This window comes from Carassius auratus, linkage group LG44F (assembly GCF_003368295.1).
Source record: "Carassius auratus strain Wakin linkage group LG44F, ASM336829v1, whole genome shotgun sequence".
NCBI classification, from domain to species: domain Eukaryota; kingdom Metazoa; phylum Chordata; class Actinopteri; order Cypriniformes; family Cyprinidae; genus Carassius; species Carassius auratus.
Genome location: NC_039298.1, coordinates 2,077,790 through 2,103,119, shown reverse-complemented (window position 1 = coordinate 2,103,119; position 25,330 = coordinate 2,077,790). Strand labels below are relative to the sequence as shown.

The window sequence follows — 25,330 nt, the reverse complement described above, 5'->3', positions numbered from 1 at the left end:
AGCTCATTGGTAGTCCATAGATTAACCCTGCTGAGGTTTGAACCTACGACCAGTTTCCAGATCTTTTACAACTACAGTAACTCTCACAGCAGATCTGAACATCAGAGAATCATCAGAGAGCTGTGACGCTCGCCTACGAAAGAGCACAGCGTCGACTAAAAAACTGTCTTATTGCACTGGAAACCCACAGAACGCGGATAAGGACAGTGCCTTTTCTTCGCCTCAGGTAAACACTTACTCTTTCTGGGTTCGCCATTAAACCGGCCGGTCATAATAGTGAAATATATCCCTGACTAGCGTTATTTTGGAGGTGCGACTGGTTATTAATGAGGTGTGCTACTGTGCTGATGATTGACAGATAATGTTGCTATAGTTACAGCAGTGACCGTTAAGAGCGGTTCGCGCCTTCAGCCGGATCAGCGCGCGCATTAGACCGATCCAAATAAAACACAAAAAAATTGTACAGCTGGATTTATTTGCGCAATCAGATAGATATGAATGTTCCGCTCATTGCTAGCATGGTTATTTTTATTGCATTATTCTGGCGTGAGATCTGTCATTTCGATGCGGTGCTGGATCTTCGTTGGCATTCTATGTTTTTATTTGGTAATGTCCGACCATTTCGATCAGTTTCAGTCGTGTAAAACAGATTTGATGCTGATGGTTCCGTTTCAATTCGTGTCAGCGGCTGTGAGTTATGTAATATGCTTTATTATGGTGTTATTTATCGTACTGCAGAGAAATGAGCAATCTCTCGCCCATCTCCCCCTCACTTAAATGTCGTGCATCTGTAAACATTGGCTCGAGTGGAAAAGAAGAGCAGTTTCATATAAATGAGCAGTATTTAGATTTTTTGTTTTACAGCTCTTTTTAGACATTTGTGCATGATCATGTGTGAAAATCATTGTTTGAAGCATCCAAGTGAATAGAGTGTTGAGTATTCTTACATGACCTTGCGACATGTCAGCTAGACTCCCAGATTATAAGAAAATAAATCTTAATGGTGTGAATTCTGATATATTATAATATACAGATACAGATGTGGCTGAAACTATCACTTTGGCTCACCAACCCCTGAAAAATGGGTTAAAATCAAACCCCTGGAAAAACAAGCTTTTTTTATGGTACACGTGTACACTACAACAATTTTTGCAACTCCATAACCCTTTGAAATGTGTTACATCACAGGAAAAATAGTGAGAAAGGGAGAGGAAGGATGTACCAAATGCATTATTAACAACCAGAGAGTTCACTAAGAAACAACACATTCAATATGCTGGGTTTATTCAGAGGGATGGATATATAGGTCATATTTAATGTATTAAAGTGCAGATTAGGGTCTGGGCATACACTAGCCTGGAGGTTTATTTTGCTCAAAATTTAAATTATGGAGGGGAAAATCTCAGGTGGGCTTTGCTTTGTGAAGAGTGGCTGGAAGCGTTGGTAAGTCTGTATGGGTTATTTTTAGTTAGATATTTTAGTGTTACAACTGTTTTTTAGTGTTAAGCTTGAGATCAACAATGTGCTTTAGTGTTTTTGATGTGTTGTTGTAGTGTATTGTGTGCTTTTTTGATGTGCTCAGTATGAGATTTCAGCATTGTCATTTATGAGTCCAATAATAGCCATGTCGTCTGCATATCTGAAGATTTCATTGAGCTGTGATGGGATGTGAAGTGGTTTGTCTAGAGAGAAAACAGCAGATATGAATGTTAAGTTCTTAAAGCTGAATGCTGTGTCATATTCACTGCTGTTCAGGGTTTGAAACTTTAATCATTAGCAGTTATTTTCCCATCATTTTTGTATCATATTTGACCATATTTCATTTATATACATGTAATGTAGTATATGAATTTATATTTAAACCTGACAGATTAATACATCTGTGAAAGTTTAAGTTCTTTGTACACAGTGCCCTCCATAAGTATTGGAACAGTAAAGACAAAATTGCGTTCTCTGCTGTGGAGTCAATACATTTGAAAATATGATTAAAAGATGAATATGCGACAAAACATTTTATTATTAGGTCAACACATACACATACTTTCAACACATACACGTTTTACCAAATAAAAAGGACAGCACTTTAAGAGTTCATCCCACTATCTGATGTGAGCAGAAGTATTGGAACAGTTGAATTTAAGGCAGATGTCAAAGTTTAAAAGCTAATATTTAGTTAGCATGCAATCAGAGCAGTGAGTCTGCAGCCCATAGACATCACCAGACTCTTGGTCTTATGCTTTGAAATGCTTTTCCCTAGCCTTTAATGCAGTCAGTTCCAACTTTTGCTTGTTTTGGGGAGTTTCTGTCTTTACTCTTCAGCTGGTGAAATTAATGTTCAATCAGATTTAGATCTGGAGATTGATTTGGGCAGTCTTAGACTTTACATTTCTTTGCCCTGATAAAGTCCTTGACTGAACTGGCAGGGGGTTTTGGGTCATTATCTTGATCCAATATGAAGTGCTTTCTAATGAGTTTGTGGCATTTTCTTGAATATTGGGAGCCAAGATGATTTTGTACCCTTCCAAATTAATTCCACTACTGCCATCATACATTAAGTCATCATTAAAATGAAGAGGTCCTGTTCTAGAGACAGCCATGCATGCCCATGCCATAGACACAGCTGAACACTTAGAAGACCTGTGAGGCAACTGTTCCAATACTTCTGCTCACATCAGATAGGAATATTAAACTCTAAAAGTGCTGATCTTGTTAGCTGGTAAAACATCTTTGTGTTGAATCACAATAATAAAATATGACATTCTGTAGTTTTGTCTCATATTCATCTTTTAATCATATTTACAGATGTCTTAACTCCAAAGCAAACAGAACAATTTTGTCTTCACTGTTCCAATACTTATGAAGGGCACTGTAAATGATGAAAATGTAATTAAATAAATAAATAAAACATTATATTAATTCAAAATGAGCCAAATAAAATAAAAAATGTGTTGCTTTTCTGTTTAACAGTTAAAATTCAATCAGTCAAAATTTTGTGATCATTATTGTCCTTAATTATATGACTTTCTTTCTCCTGTGGAACACAAAATAAGATTTTTATGTTGGTAAACAGTTTTGGTGACCATTGACTTTCATTGTAAATAAATAAATAAAATAATAAAAAACTGAAACATTTTAATATCCTCTTTTTCAAGAAAGCTTTACCGATTTGAAATTTAATGAGTGTCAATAAAATATGCAGAATTTTCATTTTGGTATGAATTAATATGTTTCCTTATACCTGTGGTTACTAGGTGCAAGTACACCTGTAACAATAATAATAATAAAAAAATTCTACTGTTGACAAGACCAAAATGTACATAAATTACTCTTAAATCAGCATTTGAGTCCTTTTTTAAGGTTTTGGTTTAGGTATTTAATTCATACATTTTAAGTGTTACTCTAGATTAAAAAAGAAGCATACTTAGCATAGAGTACCTTTAAAAACTACTGCTTATTGAAATAATAACCTTTGAACAAACATACTTACAAACTCAGTGCAATGTTTTAAGACACTTAATTGTGTGTTATTTACAATTAAATAATAATAATAAAAATGCTATATAGTTTAAATTCATGTTAAATGCAATCAGTTGAACTTTAGCTGAAGAGTCCTTTTCTAACACACTTAAGTAGTTTTTAAGTTCATCTTCAAATGTAATTTCATAATTATTCTAAATGGTCTGAAATGTGTACTGATGAATGTACTATGATATGAACGCACTAGTATACATTTATGATACTTCAATACACTTTAATGTAATTTTTACTGAAACTTTATATGTGAATACACATTTATAATGACAAAATTACAATTTAGTTTACATTTAGTACAAGTAGAACCCTAACCTTGACTATTTCCACATAAAGTAAAAACTCAATCCCCCATAGACCACAGTATAGTTCTTTTCTTCTCACAACAAGGATTACCATAGTCTTCTCATCCTGATGAGTAATGTTTGTGGTGAATTCTTAATGTAATGGAATGCTAATACTCGTTAGAAGATGAGAAGGGTTAAATACAATTGTCTGTGTGTTTTGTGTATATGTTCAAAGTTAGATGAAATAGCATTGCGTGAGGAACAGAATTTGAGTTATTTTTCTCTAAAAACCTTAGATTTATGTCATCTATATACCATTCGCTTGATCAATTCATGTTCTTCCCTATCTTTTGGAAATGGAATTCAGGGGAGCAAGAAAGGATCAGAATAATGAAACACGAGGCACCTGTCTTCAGCTTAATGGGGGTTTGGTTTAATTATGGGCAACATTAAATATTGAACATTACTAGTGAGTGATAAGAGTATTTATAGAGAGCTTGCTCATATTTTCAGTTTCTCTTTTCTCTCTGCTATTTTTTTCAGTCTGCTGAGGTAGAGAGAACTATCAAAGTTGACTGAGTTTAGAATAGAACTTCCTCTCACATTCTTTCCTTTAGTACGACTGACCACACTTTAAATTGGCACAAATTACTTAACGGTTTAGTGCAGTGATGTTCGGCTAGGGTGCAGCAAACTTCTAAGGGAGACTAAAGATAACTTTTTCACCCAAGATGACTAGTTCACCCCAAAACAAACATTTTGATGAAAAAGTACTCAACCTCAAGCCATCCCAGTTGTATATTAGTTTGTTTATTTATCAGATTTGTATAAATGTAGCATTTCATCACCTGTTCACCAATGGATCCTCTGCAGTGAATGCATGCTGTCAGAAGGAGAGTCCAAAGTACAACTCATAAAAAACATCAGAATAATCCACACCAATCCAGTCCATCAGTTAATGTCTTGTGTGTGTCACACCCCTGGACTCATTATGTGTGTTATTGCCCCTGTGACACAGTTTCTGTCCCCTGTGGTTGGTTTATTTGATTCCAGGTGTGTCTAATTTTCCCCATGTCCCTGTTATATTAGTCATTACTCTCAACTGTGTTTCCCCCAATTATCTTATGTATACAGGTCCAAGTCTGTTCAGTTTCTGTTTGTCAGGTCCACAAGTCAGTATGTGTGTCTTCTTCCTGTGTTCCATGTTGGATTTACCCCTGTATTGGATTGATAAAGACTCTCTTGATTATTCTCGACTCCATGTTACTTCCGGCAGCGTAACATGACAGAAGACCCGACCTACAAAATTGAAATTGTGTGTCTCCCCTCCATTTGTTTTCTGGTTTTACTCAGTCCTTTTTTTTTCCCCATCGCCCCGAATTCCTCCTCCTGCTGGAGCAGGAAGGACATTCTCTCGAGGACCATACGAGGCAGTTCCTGTTGCTAGCTAACATCACCAGCTACCCGGATGACGCGCTCTGCTGAGTGCAGAGCATTGTCGTCTGAAGATGATCTTTAGGAGGAATTCACCGCCTTCGTGGAGTGGACTTTGTGGAGTATAAACCAGTAGCCATTTACCATCTGTCCCATTGGGGATCTTGCCAGGTCCACTCCAGAGCGATGTGCTGAGTGCATGCCCGAGCCCGCCACTGACAGAGAGCCAGAGCCCCCCTGTAACCGATGAGCCATCGCCGCATAGACGACAAAGCTGAGGATCGCCGCGGAGTCAGACGCTGTGACGTCAGACCAGGTGTGTGAGCCGGCAAGACCGCCTGCCACGAGGGAGAAGGACATGGATAGTGTGAGCATGGAGATGAGTTCCGCTCCCTGAGAACTGTCGGCTCCACCATGGCTCCTAGCTCCCTCCTCTCTGCAGTGGCCCAGCAGTCCACAAGCTCTGCCTGGCTCCCTCGTCCCTCCAGCTCCATCTTGGTCTGGCGTCGACCATCCTGAGCCTCGGGACTCCACTGCTCTGGCTTCGCCTTGTCCCTCTGACTCCATCAGGCTCCTTCATCCCCTCAGCTCCACCTCAGTCCTCTGTCGCTCTGGCTCCAATGCGGCCTCCTGTATCCACATCATCGGTCATCGGTTCCACCTAGGACCTCCAGATTCTCCCCTTCACATTGGCTCTTCAGCTCTCCGTCTCTGCCTCGGGCTCCTCCTCCACCTGCTCCACTGCCTTTGGTCGCCCCTGGAGTCAGTGGCCATTCCTTCTCCATTCCCCCTCCATGGCTCCTCCCACTTTCACCGTGACCTTGGGCCTTCGGTATGGCTGTGGCCTGGGTCCTGCTGGGCTCCTCCTGTTCCAGGTCCCTCTTGTCTCTTCCCTGGCTCATTCCTCCATGGTCTCTGTCTGCTGGCCCCCTCCCGGTTGTCCGTCCTCCACTGGAACATCCTCCTAAGTTCCCACCCATGCCTCCATATGTTGTTTCAATGGTGCGAGGACCAGTTGAATTCCTAATTTGTTGTTTCTGGTACTAGGAATTTCATGTAAATGAATAAATAGTTACGCTCCATAGGTATTTCTATGATAATTCTATGATGATTTATGTTGTAGAAATTGTTAGTAAAATTTACATAATCCCCCAAAAATTCCAATAAATCCCTAGTTACTGGAAAAGTCATGGGACCTTTGAATATTTCTTTAGACAATGAAGGGCTTTGGAGTCAATGTGTTTTCATACAAAACTGAATTGAAATGTCTTTGAAATAAAATATTAAAATAATATTTTTAAAATATTAACATAAACGCAGGCCCAAGAATATCCAAAATGTAAGAATATTCAAAAATGAATGTCTTTCAAGTGTCTATTGAATTTCAATAGTTTCATTGCACAAATATATATATATATATGTATGTATATACATACACAGTATATATTGTGAAATATGAATAATGATAAAACGAAAAATAAACAAAAAACAAGTATACTTTAATATGTTATTTATTTCTTAAACATTTCTCTGCCTTTTTTTCTGTTTTGACATTCTGGGCTGGATCCTCCTTCATTGGCTGCTGATGTCGCTGGAAATGACGCGGTGTGATTTGTGGTGAGTCTGTCAGTTTACTTCTAAACTTTAACACCGTGAACTCACATTTCTTTAATGCATTGTGTTAAGCAGCATGAAAGAAAAAATGTGTGCTCTCTTCTGCACGGATTTCATAAAACTTGCTATAAGACTTTGTTAATGAAACTGCTTTTAAAACAGGTCTGAGCATGACAGATGGATTCAGACCAGTGTATCTGTGCTTTCAGAGATGAGGCCTGAAACACAAAACCTCAAAAAAAAAAAAAAAATGTAACAGGTTAAATGCTGATTATTAGTAACTCAAACCCGTTATCTACATTGGTCGTGCGCATCCACCATGTTTGTAGTTTTTTCTAAATTCTAATTCTAAAATAATTCTAAATAGTATCAGCAGATGTCAGCAGAGAGTCAGATGAGGAAATGGGGAACAGGTGGCCACTGGCTTTAGCTGTGGATTAACAACAGGCCAACAAAAAAACAACCGAACACACCCACGAAAACATTATTCATCCCAGGAGGGCACACTGAAACTCCAAAACACCCAGCGGAAGAGAGCATGTACAGTGGATGTTTTCATCACATCACACACAAACATATATATATATATATATATATATATATATATATATATATATATATATATATATATATATATATTTATATATGAGATTTTATTTTATTTGTTTATATTTTTTTTGTTTTGTTTTGCCCAGCTGTTAACCTTTATATTTCATTTACTGACTTACAGATGTGACTAATATTATCTTACCACATTGTCAACAAAAATAGCATTACATTAATGTTTCTTGTCATTTCTCTTATTATTTCAACTTAACACTGTCAGTTAATAATCTGTAGTAATATGTTTTAATATATATTTTACATTAACAACAGTACTGTGAAATATATATTGTGATATATTGCTGAATCTTCAGCAGATTTCTCCAGTCTTCAGTGTCACATGATCCTTCAGAGATCAGTATAATAACCTGATTCGATGCTCAAGAAACATTTCTGACTATTATCAGTGTTGCTGCTGCATCAAATATAATACATTTATACATTTATTCAACAAGAACAGACTGAATTGATCAAAAGTAACTGAATTAAGACATTTATAATTACAAAAGATTTCTATTTCAAACAAATGTTGTTCATTGAATTTTCTATTCATGGAGGAATACTGAAAAAAAATATTACGAATGCCCCAAAACTATTAAGCAGCTGTTAATCATTGTTAATAATTTAGCACCAATCAGCAAATCAGCATTTAAGAATAATTTCTGAAAGATCACGCGACGCTGAAATTCAAATTCACAACAGAAATAAATTACGTTTGAACATATATTATAATAGAAAACATAACTAAAACAAGAAAATAAATATTTAACAAAAAGAATATATATATATATATATATATATATATATATATATATATTCACTACATATATATTCACTACATTCACTACATTTCACTACAGTTAGATGATGGCGCCGCTGTGTATGGCCTGCCGTCCACGTCTTTTGACTTTCCTGCTAATTATTGTATTTATCCTGTGTGTCATTAATAATGTGTCATCGCTATTGGTGTATGAACGCCTGACCTTGCTAAAAATACGGGATACGGTGAACAACCTGACTGATTTTGTTAAATATGGACATTCAAAAACGCCGCCGCCTCTGTTAGCCGCTGTGCCAGTCTATCTGTGGCGTCCTTTCTGCACGTTGCCTCGTAACAAGAAGCGGAGACGTGGGAAAAGAGGAGGGGTGCTTGTAAGATTCAAGGCTTACCTGGCTTCATTATGTACGGATGTTTCTGGCTGTTCGCTGAATGGAAAATCCACGGTGTACGGAAAATTTGACCTGCCCCGTTCCTTAGAGTTCAGCTATCGGTGGCTCCGACCAGCCCTCCCTGACGCTGGGTGTTTGCTTCCGTGTTGCCGGCCGGTGAGGATTCAGGTGCGGGGCTGCGTACGAGGGAATCTCCGCCCGCTCAATCATGCCACTCAGCAGTCGGTGAACTGTAGGTCGGTGCACGCAGCTTTGATTAACACCCGATCGCTCACAAACAAGACCTTCATCCTGAACGACTTGATTTCCACTCACGACTTGGATTTTCTCATGCTCACAGAGACCTGGCTAAAACCAGGTGATAACAGCGCTCTCTCGGAGCTTCTCCCTCCCGGCTACTCTTTCCTGAGTACGCCGCGAGTGTCCAGTCGTGGTGGTGGTCTGGCTTCTGTCTTTAAACAACACTTGAACTGTCGTCTGCTTCCATCTAAGAACTATAGTAGCTTTGAGCTTCAGCTATTTCTGGCTCCATTTGCATGTCCTCTACTGTGTGCTGTTGTCTACCGACCTCCAAAATATAATAAGGATTTCATTCCGGAGTTCTCTGAGTTACTTGGGGAATTACGAACACAATATGACAGTTTATTAATTTGTGGTGATTTTAATATTCACGTTTGCTGCCCATCAAGTCAGCTGTCCAATGATTTTCAGAGCCTTCTGATCTCTTTGGATCTGACACAATCAGTGAACGCTCCCACACACCAGCACGGTCACACATTGGACTTGATCATTTCTCACGGACTTACTGTATTAATCTCAGAAATAAGTGACATTTGCATTTCAGACCACCTTCCTGTTATGTTTGAATTCAAAGGCCCTGTCCCTGCAGCGAAATCCCTTACGTCAGCTGGTTACCGCCGCATCATCACTTCCACCACAGCTGGAGAATTTGCTGCTGCCTTTATGAACACCAGTCTTTACTCTCAGGATGATGTGGTCGTCCCACTCTGCACAGAAGTCTTCATCTCCTCTTTCAACTCCACCTGCTCAGAGATTTTTAACATCATTGCTCCTTACAGGTGTAGAGCTGTCAGGACTCATTTACAGCCTTGGCTTGATGACACCACCCGTGCCCTTAGACGGAGGTGCAGGCAGGCCGAGCGCAAGTGGCAAAAGGACAAACTACATGTTTCACTGGGTATATTGAGAGACAGTCTTACTGAATATCAAAATGCAGTTAAAGCAGCTAAATGTCAGTATCTGTCTAATGTCATTTCCACCAGCTCTAACCGTCCTAGAGCGCTATTCAACACAATTCAGTCTGTTATAAATCCATCTAGTAATGCTCTACAGCAGGCCTCAAAGTCAACCTGTAATGATTTCCTCCATTATTTTGTTGATAAAGTAGCCTCTGTTAAACAGAGTATTAAGAACATGTCTAACACTTTTGACTTGTGCTCTTCTTCTGTCCGTTCTGTGTTTAATGTGTTTGAGCCAGTGTCACTCCCTCTTCTCTCTGATGTGGTCCAGGGGCTGAGACCGACAAACTGTCCTCTGGACATTATCCCATCTAAAATGCTTAAACAGGTTTTTAGCACAGTGGGCCCATGCCTCCTCTCATTTATAAACAGTTGCCATGAGTTCAGGTTCTGTACCAACTGTATTCAAGCACGCAGTGGTCAGGCCTCTGTTAAAAAAACCCAACCTTGATCCTACCGTCATGTCAAATTTTAGACCTGTGTCCCATTTACCTTTTCTATCCAAGGTTTTGGAAAAGATTGTTTTCTTACAGTTACAGTCTTTTCTGGAGAACAATCAGATTTTTGAAAAGTTTCAGTCTGGCTTTAGGACACGACACAGCACTGAGTCCGCTCTTCTCAAAGTACAAAATGACATTCTCTTGTCCCTTGATGAGAAAAAGCCAGTGCTGCTCATAATGCTGGACCTTACTGCAGCATTTGACACCGTGGACCACTCAGTCCTCCTGACACGTCTGGAACAACAGGTTGGGCTTCAGGGACCTGTGCTGCAGTGGTTTAGGTCGTATTTAACAGAGAGGACTTTTTCTGTTAGGATTGGTGACCTCTCTTCCTCCTCTGCTCCCTTGACCTCTGGTGTGCCACAAGGTTCCATTTTGGGCCCTGTATTATTTTCCTTGTATATGTTGCCGTTAGGTGCAGTTATTTCAAAGCACAAAATGTCTTTTCATCTGTATGCAGACGACCTACAGGTTTACCTTCCGGTTGTCCCTGCTTGTCCTAATAGTCTTCACTCCATCAACAGATGCTTAGAGGACATCAGATTGTGGCTGTCCCAGAATTTCCTCTGTTTGAATGAGGGTAAAACTGAATGTATTGTGTTCGGCAACTCTAACCTGCCCAGTGTCTCAGCTCCTGGTCCTTTTGCTTTGGCCCCCCATCTTAACCATGTTGTCAAAAATCTGGGGGTAAAACTAGACAGCAGTCTAAAATTTGATGAACAAATAGATTCGGTGGTTAGGGCAAGCTTTTTTCAGCTTCGCCTCCTTTCAAAGGTCAAACCGTTTTTAAGTCGTGCTGACCTGGAGAAAGCCATCCATGCTTTTATTAGCTCCCGCATAGACTACTGCAATGCACTCTATGTGGGAGTTCACCAAACTGGACTTCACCGTTTGCAGCTTGTGCAAAACGCTGCTGCCCGACTGCTAACTAACAGTCGTAAACACGAGCACATAACACCTGTCCTGTACTCCCTGCACTGGCTCCCTGTCCAGTTTAGAATTAATTTTAAAATCTTAATGTTTGTTTTTAATGCACTCACGGGCCTTGCACCTTCCTATTTGTGTGAGATTCTGACCCCTCACAAACCCAGCAGAGCTCTACGTTCTGCTGGGCAACATCTGTTGAAGGTGCCCCGGTCCCGGTTCAAACAGTGGGGCGATCGTTCTTTTGCAGTGGCCGGTCCTAAACTCTGGAATTTGTTGCCCATTGAGTTACGTTCCATCACTGACCGGCCTCTGTTTAAAGCCAAACTTAAAACCTATTTATTTAAAATGGCTTTTTGCACTTAATGGCTCTGTGACACTGCTCTGTTTTTTATTGTGTAAATAGGTTTTAAACTTATTTGTAATTATGTTTATCTTTTAATGTTGTTAAGCACCTTGGTTCAATCTGTGGTTGTTGGAAGGCGCTATATAAATAAATATTGATTGATTGATTGATTGATATATATAAATGTATTTATCAAATAAATGAAGACTTGGTGAGCATAATAGACTTCTGTAAAAAAAAAAAAAACTTATTTTGTACTTTTATGTCAGTAATGATAGTGTTTATAAAGTGTTATCTGCATCACTATACTGTCTGTAAATGTATTGAAATATCTCTAGACATCCTGTGAGGCTCAGGAATGGGTTGTGCTTGAAACAAAGCCGGTGTGCTGGCGATTTTTGGCTTCACTAACGATCCCCAAAATTTCTTGGCCACATTAGTGTAAGTGCGTCTGACATGACATCATTCATGGTCTCCTATGGCCTGTCAGGTTAGAGGTATTTGACTAATGATGTGGTGCTTGACAGAGCAGTAATAAGGGGCTTTGGTGCCCAGCTGGTGCCACTAGCACAGATGTGAATGGAGAAGGTCTGGGGGCAGGGTGGAGATGCAGAAGGTTCTGGAAGGAGGGGGTGGGGTGTGACTGTTTCCCCTCTGTCACACCCATCTCTAGGGACTTTGTCTGTCTCCTTGGTGCTGTCGTTTTGTTTTAGCAGATGTATGGTAAAGCACCTGCCCTTTAAATTAGTGAAGGGAAGGGCCATGGGCCAATTCTCCTGATGTGGGAAGCCACAGAAGATAAGAATGTGACTGACAGAGATTCATTTACTATGAATTTATTATCCAGTTATGTTTCCAAAAAAAGGACAACGTTTTATGACGTCCCACTAGCTGCCCCGAGATCCTTTCAGTGAAACATTCTAAAAAGAACAATTTTTTCTTAGTGTAAAGAACATTTTAACATTCTAAAGAACCTTCTCCTTCTGTTTAGAATCTTTTGTGAGATGGAAAGATTCCATGGATGTTAAAGGCTTTTCATGGATCATTCAATGCCAGTAAAGAAACTTAATTTTAAGAGTGTGAGCTGAATGCTTAAAATATACTTCCACAGCAAAACAAATAAATGTGCACACATAAAAGTGCTCATGTACTTTTTGTTTGTGTAGTCGCTAAGGCGGCACCATCATGCATTATTTACTAATAGTGATGGATGATGGCGTATTTTGAGGGCAGAGGGAACACACCCAACCCTCCAGTCACATATGTATCTTATTGTGTGCTTGTACAAAACACTGAGATTTACTACAATCCAGTGGAGACATTATATGTCCTTTAATGACAAGTGACAGCTGATGTAGCTGAACCTGATTTATGCCATTTTTATCTGAGATTTGTGGCCATAATTTATTTAATGATTTTCTTTAAAAGGAATGGTAATAAAATAAAACAGTCAAACCAAAATGTATTCGGACATCACAGCTCAATGACACACACACACACACACATATATATGGTGTCTGAATAATTTTTGGTTTGACTGTACATATATAAAATGAAATAGTAAAAAAAAAAAAAAAAAAAAATTGATAATAAAATAATATTTTTCCCAAAATGGTAGTACCTTTTCTGGATGTTGTTGAGATGAAATAATGAAAGAAAAAAAAAAAATATATATATATATATATATATACACATACATACAGTCAAACCAAAAAATATTCACATACACACACACACACACACATACACACCCACACACACAATAATTATATACATATGTGTGTGTGTGTGTGAATAATTTTTGGTTTGACTGTACATAAACAAAATTAAATAATAATACAAAAATATAATAATACATTTTAATATTAAAATAATATTTTTTCCCAAAACGGCAGAACCTTTTGTGGATGTTGCTGAGATGAAATAATGAAATCAATCCACTTTAGTCAACTACACATAACGCTTTTCACCTAAGATTTGTGTTTTTTTTATTTTGTTTGGGGGATAAACATAAAAAAAGAAAAAAAAGAAGCTGTTTGCTTTTCAGTCGTTTATTCCTCTTCTGGAAACAAAGTAGCATCTGAAACGAAACAGTTACAAAACAAATCCAGTCGATCCCGACTAACAAGTCTCCTTGGTTACCATGCTGCTACAGCCTTAGCGCCAGGGACCGAAGCTCAGTGTTCTCGCGTCTGATTGGCTCATTCCTACCCCTGCTCGTCTCCCATTGGCTGCCTTAACAAATACGCTCGGCTCATTGCATAGCGAGCCCCACCTTTCTACTAGAATCTAAACACCGTTTTAAAGAAGCTTGGATTATTTTGTACATGAGTTTGCTTGTGTGATATATTTGTGGAAAAGCGGCAGCTGGATATTCTTTTGTGGATTATTTCTACCCGTTGATGAACTGAAGGGAGAGGTAAGAGGGTAATCTTGCTGCTGGGTTGTGTATTGTGTGATGCTCGCCAGGACGGGAGTCTGTTGACGTTTTTTTTCCCTCACATACGCATTCCATTTCCAGACATTCCACTCGCGCGCACCTGCTCACCTCTCAAAGAGCGTTCTGATGGACAGCTGGCAGAAATAAACCTCACGAGCTTTAAAGTTACAGCCGTTCCATGAGCGCGAGCTCGGATTCATTGCATTGTTTCGGCGCTCTGTTGGCGGGCTGTCCGCATCTCACAGAGATGTGATGCTTAATAACAACTCAGTTCATTTGTGAGCACTTTGATTAAAGATAGTCGCGAAATGTGTCATTTTCTGTTCCCTACGGTCGTGTGGTAGGAAACTGTCCCGAGAGCCAGTGAGAGAATAAAGCGCATGTTTACTTGAAACAGGTGTATTTACTATAAACACTGTTGTTTGGCCATTTCTGGTTTATTGAAGCTTGTTGTGCGTAACACGGTTGTAACTCGGTTTGATAGGGGTGGAAGAATTAGATGATCTAACATCAAGTTAAAAACGCGCTCGAGTCACCTTTGTTCTCCTAGTGTTTCTTTCTTCGATGGAAAATGATTTGTCAGGTAAAACGTGCTTCAAATGGTTAACATCCAAATCAAATTGTTTTATTCAATATTATTTAATAAACCTGGCTGCATTAGGCTACACCAACAGAGTTCATTTCTAAATGGCAGTTCATATTTTGCTCAGTTTCACTTCAGATCGGTGGTCTACAGTAAAATGAAACATCCTTTTGCAGCATCAGTCTGCCAGAGCTGCTCACACAGTCTTGAAGTCATCAGATCACACGAAGATGATCCTGGAGACTTTGCAATGCATTTCAAACCCAGAGGCCATGTTACTGTGAAAGCTACCTTCACTTTATTGTTTCTGTGCTTTGGCCTCAGTCTGCGCCCATTCAGAAATGTTATGCAATCAAACCCCATTTATAAATTGAAGTGATGTAAGCCTTTCCTGTTTATCTGTATGAAAGACCGAGTTGTTTAATAAAAAAGCACCTTTTCCCTTTGACTGAGCAGCGTTCTCTTGAACATGCTCTTTGTTGTTGCTCTGAGGTGCAGCAGATGCACTCAGGAGTTTGTCTGTTTATAGTGCAAGAGTACCGTCACAGTTCCTTAAGGTCCTTCTGGTGTTTGTGTTTCTTGATGGCTCAACAACTTCTGCATTTCAGCTCAGAAGGACGTTTAACACACCAAGGGTTCGTGCAGTTATGGACGCTGTTTTGCTAGAATGTGAAATTTGTGAGAGTTTATGAGTCCACCACACTTGGAGTGTTAATAGTGGATGTGTTATTGTTCGGGGCCCTGGGTCTTTAAAGTATTTTTATAACAGTTTAAGTTGGTTCTGTTAATGCTTTCTGTTTCTCATTGATCTGCTAAGGAACATTTTGTTCTTCTAATTCAGGTTTCTTAATACATTTTGAGTCATTTTGTTCTTCTTTTTTGTTTAATGTTTTTAGTAAGTTCTTCTTTTCCTCTCTTTCTGCTTTTCTATTGTGTCTTTCTGCTTCTCTATATGTTCTATTCTGGAGTGACTGCCCCCATAAGGTTCGTGTCCGTGGAGATCAGGTGCACTGTGGCGGCCTGCGCGAGCGACCATGTGGTCATTGATTGGTTTGATTGTTCTGAGTTTATCCCCCTGAGCCCCACGGTGTGTGTGTGTGTGTGTGTGTACTGCCCCAGACACTTCGCCTTTAGTTGTCCCAAGAGGAAACTCTCAGTTTTGTTAATTTGGTCCTATATGGTCTGTCCATTAGCAGTTTGCTGAAAATTGGCATCTTAATTTGGTTTATCTGCCCTTTCTTTGACTGGACACTTGTGTATTATTCAATCTAGAGGCTCTCAAAAAGGTAAAGTGTGTAATTTTGGCAGCATTGGTGGCAACAAATGGAATTACAAAAACAAATACATTATCACTTTCATGAAAATGCAAGAGTGGTTGTTCAGAGTGTGATATGGTTGCTTAAGTGCACATGTGTAATTATAATCAGGCTACAGCAAATCATGTGCAATCTAACATGTGAAAGATCCTGTCTGGCCAAAAAATATTGAATATATTTTACAAAATATACAAACATGGCCAAACATATACTGCTATAGATATTATATTTCAAATGTATTTCATTTATATAATTATGAACTATATCATATATCATAATACATATACTATAAGTATGTGTTATGGCTCTTGTCCTTGAACTGAAGGGTGAGCAGAAACCGGGCGTCTAAAGGTGCAGACCAACATGACAGTGAGATCCAGATGCTTGTTCTCCCTACATTAGACAGAGAGAGAGAGAGAGAGAGAGAGAGAGAGAGAGAGAGAGAGAGAGCATGTCTCTCTAATCCCACACAGGACCCCGATTAATTTTAAAGCCGATTTCCAGTCTTAAGCTCACTTTATGCATGCAGTTACAAAAGCGTACAGCACTTAGGCCTTCCACTACTCTGTTTACTCTGTCTTCCCGTCGTTACTGTCACCGCAGTCCTGAAGTGCCTCTGTTGGTGTGGCATCAGTGGTAGGTGAGATTGGAGGTGGAAACAGTGGAAGGAAGGAATATTTGTTGCACATACATCCAATCGAGAGCCAAAATTGTGTGCATATGTGTTTTAAAGGAATAACCTAGTTCAATCTAAAAATGAATGTTATGCTCATGTCAAATCCTGTATTACTTTTTCTTGTGTGGAGCACAAAATCAGGTATTTGGCGAATGTTCAGGTTGCTCTTTTCCATCCGATGAAAGTGAATGGGTACCAGGGCTGTCAGGCCAAAAAAAAAAGCAAGAGTCTTGCACTCATTTTGAAATGATCTGAATGGCGTGAATGTGTTTGTGTATAAATGGTGTACTGTCACTGTCAGCATTCGGGTCGTGTACACCTGCTCCTGTGGGGTTCCTGCTTTCCTTTTTATGCCCAATCAGCAGCTCCTGCTCCTGCCAGCCAATCACAGAGCAGCATTCCAGAGCTGGAGCTGTTAGTCCTGCAGATTTAACCAGAGACTTCCAGCACTCGTCATATTCTCTCCTCACCTTCATTTCTCGTTTCGTAAAAATAAAATAAAAAATACATTTTCTAATTGCGCCAAATAGAAATACTTTTGTTGAGTGTAATGTTTATAAATTGCTTTAAAGATATATTTATGGAAAGATGTGGAAACCCTTGTTCTGCTATTTTATTTAATGAACACTATAAATAACCAGTAATAAATATGTCATAAACACAACGTGCTTGACTTAAGCTTAAAAGCTTGCACAGTTATTTGTTGAGTATTGTACAATATGCTGTGGTTTTATTCTTTTAATATTTGTAGACCATAATCCCATGTGAGGGCTCTAAAGCATTGAACCGCACACTTGTGTAGGAAAGATCAGTCGACATGCAAGCTCAAACTTGAGATATAACTGTTTTTTTTTTTTTTTTTTACTAATTATGCAAATAATGTTCAGTGCTATAGCGTGTAATTTTACCAGCATTGCCTTGCCTGTGGAAGTTTCGGTGGTTTTTACATCCAGATGCTGCTCAATGTTGTGGCATCTTGAAACTCAATGATTTGTGTTGACATTTCTTAAAAAACAAACAAAACAAACACTTCACAGATCATTGTGCTGAACTGGCCCAAATGAGCAATTGTCAGTGCACTGGACTGGGACGCGAGTCTGCTCTATGACTGTATAATATTTCATATTAAAATGAAAACAACTACACATATTTTTGAACGATCAGTCTGTACTTCCTGGAACATTTCTACAAGAATCTCCTAATCAGCTTGATGTTTGTAAATAAAAATACATTTAGTCCAGAAGTTTAATGTAGCTCTGTTTGAATGAATTACAGTGAAGCTGCACTACTGAATAAACACAAACTGAACTTGATGATTATTAAAACAATGCTTTGTCAATCATCAGAATTTATTCTGCTCTTTCTGAAAAAAAAAAAAGGTACAAAAGCTGCCACTGGGGCATGTACCTTAAAAATAGGTACACCTTTGTACCTTATCTACCCCTAAAGGGTTACATATCGATACCTTAAAGGTCAATTTTAGTACCTAAATGGTACATATTTCTACTTTTCAAAAAGGTACCGCCCCAGTGACAGCTTTTGTACCTATTTTGTGAGAGTAACAGACATATATATAGGACAGACTGATTATTATGCCAATGTTTGGCTGTTTTGAGATGATTGGCATTGATTGATGTGCTTACTTGGTTAAATAAAAGAAATGTGATAGTTATTGAATATATATTAAATATCACCAAAAGGCTGAAGAATATAGCGGTATGTTTTATTTGAGCTCTACAGACCAACCTGTTTCTCTTCCAGGGCTGGTCTGAAGATAAGTGTGTGATGATAAACAGTGTTGTTGAGTCAGTGACACCTGATCTTTGGTTCTCGTGGGACTGATGATGATCTGACTCAATAATAAGTGTGTGCTCCTCTGTGAAGGGTGCTGGACAGGTCAGAGGCGAAGGGTCTCACATATGTCCACTCTGAGAGGCCAAAACACCCACACACATGCCATCTGTCACCGCTGCACCATCTGACACGTGTGAGTGTGTGTGTGTGTGTGTGTGCGGAAGATGGCTTCAGCAGCAAGCAGATGTGTTGTGGACGTGTTTCCTGCTGCCATCTGAGCGCAGTCGACTGTAATACACTGTAAGTGTTGCAGTGAGATATAATTGGATGAGTGTGTGTGTGTGTGTGTGTGTTCACTGCACTTGATGCATAAGAGGATGATGGAGTGTGTGTGTGTACCTGTGCGTTTAGGTGGACTGTAAAGGAATGGTGTTGTGCGTGGGCAGGCCTGTGTTGATGTCGAGAATGATCTGTGTGTGTGTGTGTGTGTGGATAATTAAGAGAGCTGTAATTAAATAAAGTTGCGGGTGTCCAATGGCAATAATGGGATAAAAGTGTGATTTGGTTCAGGGGAGCTCGGGGAGTGTGTATTTAGAAAGAGTTTTTTATTTTTTTGCATAGGAGAGCTGTGTGTGTATATTGATGGATGGCAATTCAAGCAGGGAGATGGAGAAGTGTGAGTGTGTGTGTGTGTGTGTGTGTGTGTGAGGGGGAGGGGACTGTAGAGACTGGATTAGTGTCAGTGCAGTGGTTTTAGTGACCAGAGGATCCAAACAAAAGCAGAAAAATAAAGAAAAATATTTATTCTTTAATTTACTTTACCATTACAAATAAATATTGATTTTAATTAACGTATTTTTATGACATTAACTAGCATATCTTTCTGTCAGTATGCATTTTATTACTTTTACATTACATTAACATTACTAGCATTTATTTGTTACAGTTATTACATTACAGATAAAGAGATTGTGCAGTGGAGTATTCTTAATATTCATTATTTACTCATTTAAAGGTAACCTATTAGGCAAAAATCACTTTTATAAGGTGTTTGTTGAACACAGTTGTGTGGCCGCAGTGTGTGAAAAGCTTACAATGGTTAAAATCCATCCATTCATAGTTTAAGAATCCCAATAAATCATAAACAGTACCTCCAAATGAGCGGTCCCAAACTCACCCATGTGTGATGCTCTGTGCTTTATTAGCATAGACCCCGCCCCTGAGTGAGAAGCAGCAGTCTGCCATTACTGTTTTTTTTGCTGTAGCTGCTGGAGTTACAATGTCAGCGCCGAAGAGCCATTACAAGTGTTGTGTTTTGGGATGCACCAATGAATATAGGAGTCTCCATTGACCGCTGAGGACACGGTGGTTCAGTTTCATCTTCAAAGGAAATGTCTTGGGAAAAACACTAAAGTCCTATGTTTGTGCAAATCATTTTACGGCAGACTGCCTCAAAAACGAGGGTCAGTTCAGTGCTGGAGTTGTGCAAAGGTTGATCCTGAAAGAGGGATCAATTAGCTAAAGCTAAAGCTACCAGCTTTGTCGTTATTTTCATCATTCCGTGCTCCCCATTTGTGTAATTCATAAATGCACATGTATTATGCACCGTACAATCAGATGACTGACTTTTAAACTTAGTATTTTTTTCTGTAAAGATAACAGGCTTGTACTAATAGTGGAGTGTTTATTTGCAAAAGCCAGCAGTGGTATGCTGGAGCATGCTCATAGATCATGAAGCTCCGCCCTCTTCTGCACCAGCTCATTTGCATTTAAAGGGACAAACACAAAAACTGTGTGTTTTGGCTCATACCCTAAAAGTGGCAATTTCAACAAGCTATAAATTATAATAAATTATATATTATCTGTGTGGTATTTTGAGCTAAAACTTCACATATACACTCTGGGGACATCCAAGACTTATTTTACATCTTGTACAAATGGGCATAATAGGTCACCTTTAAATGTTATATTTTTATTTTATTACCAATACTATTTATTTATTTATTCTTTCTTTATTAATATATTTTATTTTTTTACTACATTTAATAAAACATGTTTTTATTCTGTCACTGGCTTATTTATTTGTACGTCTGCTTTGTTGTTTGCTTGTTATGTTCATTAATGCCATGTTTTTATTTCTACATTATTATTTTATTATTAGCAAGTTATTTGAATGTTGTTGTGTTTCGTTTTGTCCTGATAAACTCAGCATTGATGTTTTTGTCTGATGATGTGGCAGCGTTCAGGGCTTCAGCATATCTAATCCGTCTCTGTCTCGGTTCGGTGTGTTTGTTTCAGTCATTGTTTCAGTAAATCCGTGCCGTCACACCATCGGCCCCTCCTTCCTCCACCCCACACCATTAATAGCGGCCCTACAAAAGCATCGTAAAGCACAAATGCATGTAGACAGGCTTTATATTGAACAGGATATTAGTAGTGTGACAGCGCCTGCAGAAAGGATGACGTTGATTTGGGCGAGGTATTGGACAGCCTGTGGGGAAAGAGGCTTGTGTTTGTCTTCTGTAATGGGAGACGGGCCGAATTATGTCCCAGGGATCTTCCAGACATCCACACACTCTTACTGCTCAAATGTTCCTCCAGGCCAGCAAAATGAGATGGGCTGATTATACCTCTTTCCCACAGACACAGCGCCAAATACAAGACAGTTCTGGGTCAGGAAAATGGTCTCTGCACCTGCTGGTCTCAAATCAGGAACTGACTCAAAACAAAACTAGATCTAGATCATCATCAACCAAGTTATTTAGACTGGAAGCAGTCGATTGACATGAACCACATTACTGTTGTTGTCAAATTATAAACTCTAGACACTAAATCTGTTGACTTTAGCAGTCTTTGTCACATTATTTGCCATTGGTGATGATTCAGAAATGGGAAAAACACTTTTCAGTTTTCCCTGATGTTTGCATGGCTGTAACTCAAGAAGTATTAAATCTTAAAATCCTTTTAGATTTTGGTTCTTAATAAAGTTTTGTCCTTACATGGTTAATTTCCAGGTATATTGGGATTGCACTGTGGCTCCATGAGTAAATTGCTAAGCTTTTCAGTGGTCAAAAACCACATGTGGGTCACTGTGCATAAAACTAATACTAACTGTCACCATTGGCGTTTTATGGAAAAAGACCACATAGACCTGAAAATCTCTGTGTAAAATTAAATAATGATGCTGCCATCTTTCTAAAGGAATTTTTTAAACCCTTCCCTATTTCTGGTAAAAAAAAAAAAAAAACAGTGAAATAAATTTGATTTGACAAGGAATGGCCGTGTTTTTCTTACAAATATAATGTTCTCAACTAGTAACATGATTTCAAAAGTTGTAAACAGAGACATCATGCACCATGTGTTTGTGTCACAAGCCTCTACATTGTGAGTAAATCACTCGCATATGCGACTTAATCTTCACTCTGGCCACTAAATGATGTCTAATATTAGCCAATGGCTAATCAATTCTCAAATTTTACTCTCCAGTGTGTGAGTTGGAGGCTAAGTATAAATTTAGCACAGATATATTTTCAGTCGCAGAACATTCTCTGACTGAGCGCTTCAGAGTTTCACTCTCCTTCAACTGATCTGTGATATTTTTCAGTTTATCTGAATTGACGCAAAAGCGCACCCATTTGATTTAACCCTCTGGAGTCTAAGGGTATTTTTGAGGCCTGGAGAAGTTTTGTCATGCCCTGACATTTGTGTTTTTTTTTCAGTTTCTTATACAAATCTAAATGGCTAAAGTCTAATCTCACTGTAATCAGCACAAACTGGGCTATAATAAAATGTGAAATGCATGTATGTACATGATTGTGTTTTTGAGAAAAAAAATGTAATGCGTGGTTAGTGAAAAACTAAAAATGTTAAATCACTTTGAATAAGGCAATAAAGCACATAAAGAACTTTGGTTCCCGGAACTTTTGAGAACTGGAGCCTGTAGCCTAGAATTTTTCTTTCTAAATTATGTGAACATCATCTTGTTTACTCACTTACAGAAAGTGTCTTAGAAAATTTTAATCAATATATTCAAAAGCCATGAAACTTCTAGACTTCCAGATAACTATAACAATACAAAGCTGCCTTAAACTTACCCTTTAAGTTATTTCCTCACGAGGACCATTTGCTGGTCCATACGATTTCAGACTTGACTGTCCTTGTAGGAACATTTCAAAACCTGACTCACAATCAATAACAAGGAAAGTTCATTGACCTTATTTTTATGTTGATTTATTGAGAATAAAGTGACATTTGTTGTAACAGGGTTTTGCATTTTAGAGTTCTGCATGAAGGGGACGATCTTCTTTAGTCCAGTCTGTCCTCAAGAGACCGCATGTGCTTAAACTTGGACCCTCATAATGAGGCATTGTAATTACTTTACTAGTGAATGGGAAAGAACGACGGATGAATAGCAGACCTGTGTGTGTTTGTGTGTGTGTGGACAAGATGGTTCAACGGGGAGTTATTTGAGTCTGTATTTATTTACTTGTCTCTGTGCTCTCAACTACAATGGCAACTTAATAATCAATCTTTTTATTAATTGTCATCTCTATTTATTTAGTGTAGTCTGAATCTGTATGGGACAGCAGAACAGCGTGATGAAATCATGTTCTTTGTAGTTTCAGTGATTCTCTTTTGATGTAATTCAGGTGCAGCTGGTTTCCAGCAGCTGTGTGACCAGCTTGTTGTGTTTGTCCAGGGCGACGCTGACACTGACACAACGGCACTATAAATACAATCAGATTCTTGGAGTTAAGGTGCAGTCACATTAGCTTTTCATGGAAATAAAGATCCAGTAATGTAGCGATACATGAAACACATTTACACAGAGAATTCACTTGACAAACTTTAACCTGTTGTGAAATCTGCATGGGGACATGTTTCAACCTCAACAAGTTTCGCTAATTTTCAGGTTGGTCACATGAATGCATCCATTGAGCTGTGTTAAGTGGTGGTTCTTACATCTCTATGCTATTAAGAAGAGAAAACGGACCATTTTTGCTTGCAAAATTTGCTTTAATGTGACCACTCCTGTAAAAATTTGCTTTAATGTGATCACTCCTTTATAATCATGTAAGAGTCAACATGGAAAACTTTTGTGTACTCTCACAAAAGTATTGTGTTCCACTGAGAGATTGTGCATTTGTTCACAAAACATTTGTGTCGACTCACGAAACATTTATGCTGGCTCAGAAAATGTTTGCACAGGTAAATGTTATGCAACAGTAATGATCTCCCAGAGAAACTTTGCACTCACTCACAAAACATATTGCTCACAACAGTGCTGCATCCAAAAGTAATGTGTTCCTCAGAGAAACTTTGCCTTTGCTCGCAAAATGTTTGCATACACTCACAACAATATTGCGTCCTATCACAAAAGTATTGCATTCCCCGAGAAACGTGGCTTTCGCTCAAAAGTATTACATTTTTATCTTTTGTCTGAGAAACTATGTGTTCCCCTCGAAAAACTGCTGCATTCTCTTGCAAATGTATTGTTTGCTTTCAATAGCATTGAAATATTGTCACATATTTGTTTTTTTGAGTAAAAGTTTTAAAGTATTTGATAGAGATGATATAGAAAATAATCCCCCCCCCCCCATAAAATATATATTTTTTATACTTTGCAGTAAATGAATTTAATACTTTCCTGAAATGAAGACAGACAGTTTTCTCTTCATCCACTTTGTGCTCAGTTTTGCTGTGCTTTGGGTCATTGTCATGTTGGAGGTAAACCTTTTTCCCATTGACAGTTTTCTGGCAGAGTACGGACAGCAGATTTTCCTCAAGAATTCAATGGTCTTTTGACCCATTCGTTGTTCCCCGTTGACCCATTCAGTCCCTGCTGCAGAGAAACACCCCATGACAGGATATTATAACCTCCATGCTTTACTGGTGGAGTGCTGTTATTTGGATGGTGAGTTGTATTGGATTTCTGCCAGACATCGTTTGGTGTTGAGGCCAGATAATCCAGTTTGACTCTCATCTGCCTCAGATTCTTCTAGGTGTGTTTTGGCAAAGCTCAGTTATAACTGTATGTTGTCTTTCTTGAGGAGTGGCTTTTTTGTGTCGCAACCCTGCCATACAAGCCAGACGTGTGTAGAATTTGTGATATTGTTGTCACATGTACACAGTGATCGCTCTCTGACCAGTTTCATCCGACTCTTTCATCAGTTTTGTAGGAACGTCCCGATTGCTTTAGTTGTACTATCAAAGTCACTTTATTAAACTTGTATAAAACCAATATAACATTTGTTATCATGCTGATTTCTGGAGAAAAAATGACACTCTTAGTGTGATATAGATCAACTATATTATTACTCTATAAATGTAAAAGCCATACAGAGGCATTTTGTGTCTCACCTTGAATCTCATGGGTATTATAAATGTGCTTCAATAGACTAAAACACATGGTGTATGCGTCCACTCATTACTGTGCTTCTGTTTGGTTTTTGTGATATACTCGATAATGTCAGATCACACATCGTTAAACCAACACTTACCATATTATCGCAGACGATATATATCACAAACCCCAGCCTGGACTTGAGTGGAAAGTGAAATCATCTGCATTTATGCAAGAACTAGTTTGCACATGTGTAAAGGAGTCTTAACTTGCAAGCGCCACACCACTGGTTCTCAAACCTGCTTTCTTGCAGTCTGTGTTCTTCTGACTTTATTTTGTAGTAAGTAACGAATAATTTTACAAAGTATCAAATATATATATATAAAAGTATACATTTTAATTAGGAAATACATTGGAGTAAAAGTAAAAGTTGACAGAAATATAAAAACTCAAGTAGAGCACAGATTCTCCCAAAAATACTTAAGTACTATTACATTACACCACTGCAAT

At 38.6% G+C, this 25,330-nt stretch overlaps 1 protein-coding gene across 8 annotated transcripts in view; it reads left to right on the top strand.

The window, feature by feature from the left end:
- Window positions 1-13,935: 13,935 nt before the first annotated feature.
- LOC113068300 (protein 4.1-like) overlaps window positions 13,936-25,330 on the top strand; it is a 47,004-nt gene continuing 35,609 nt past the window's right edge. For 5 of the 8 annotated variants that reach the window (XM_026240997.1, XM_026240996.1, XM_026240993.1 and 2 more), the window contains exon 1: window positions 13,938-14,087. The gene's annotated coding sequence lies outside the window, so the exon portion shown is untranslated. Of the gene's footprint in view, window positions 14,088-25,330 lie in introns of all 8 variants that reach the window. The other 3 variants (XM_026240998.1, XM_026240995.1, XM_026240999.1) reach the window with 3 other exon arrangements.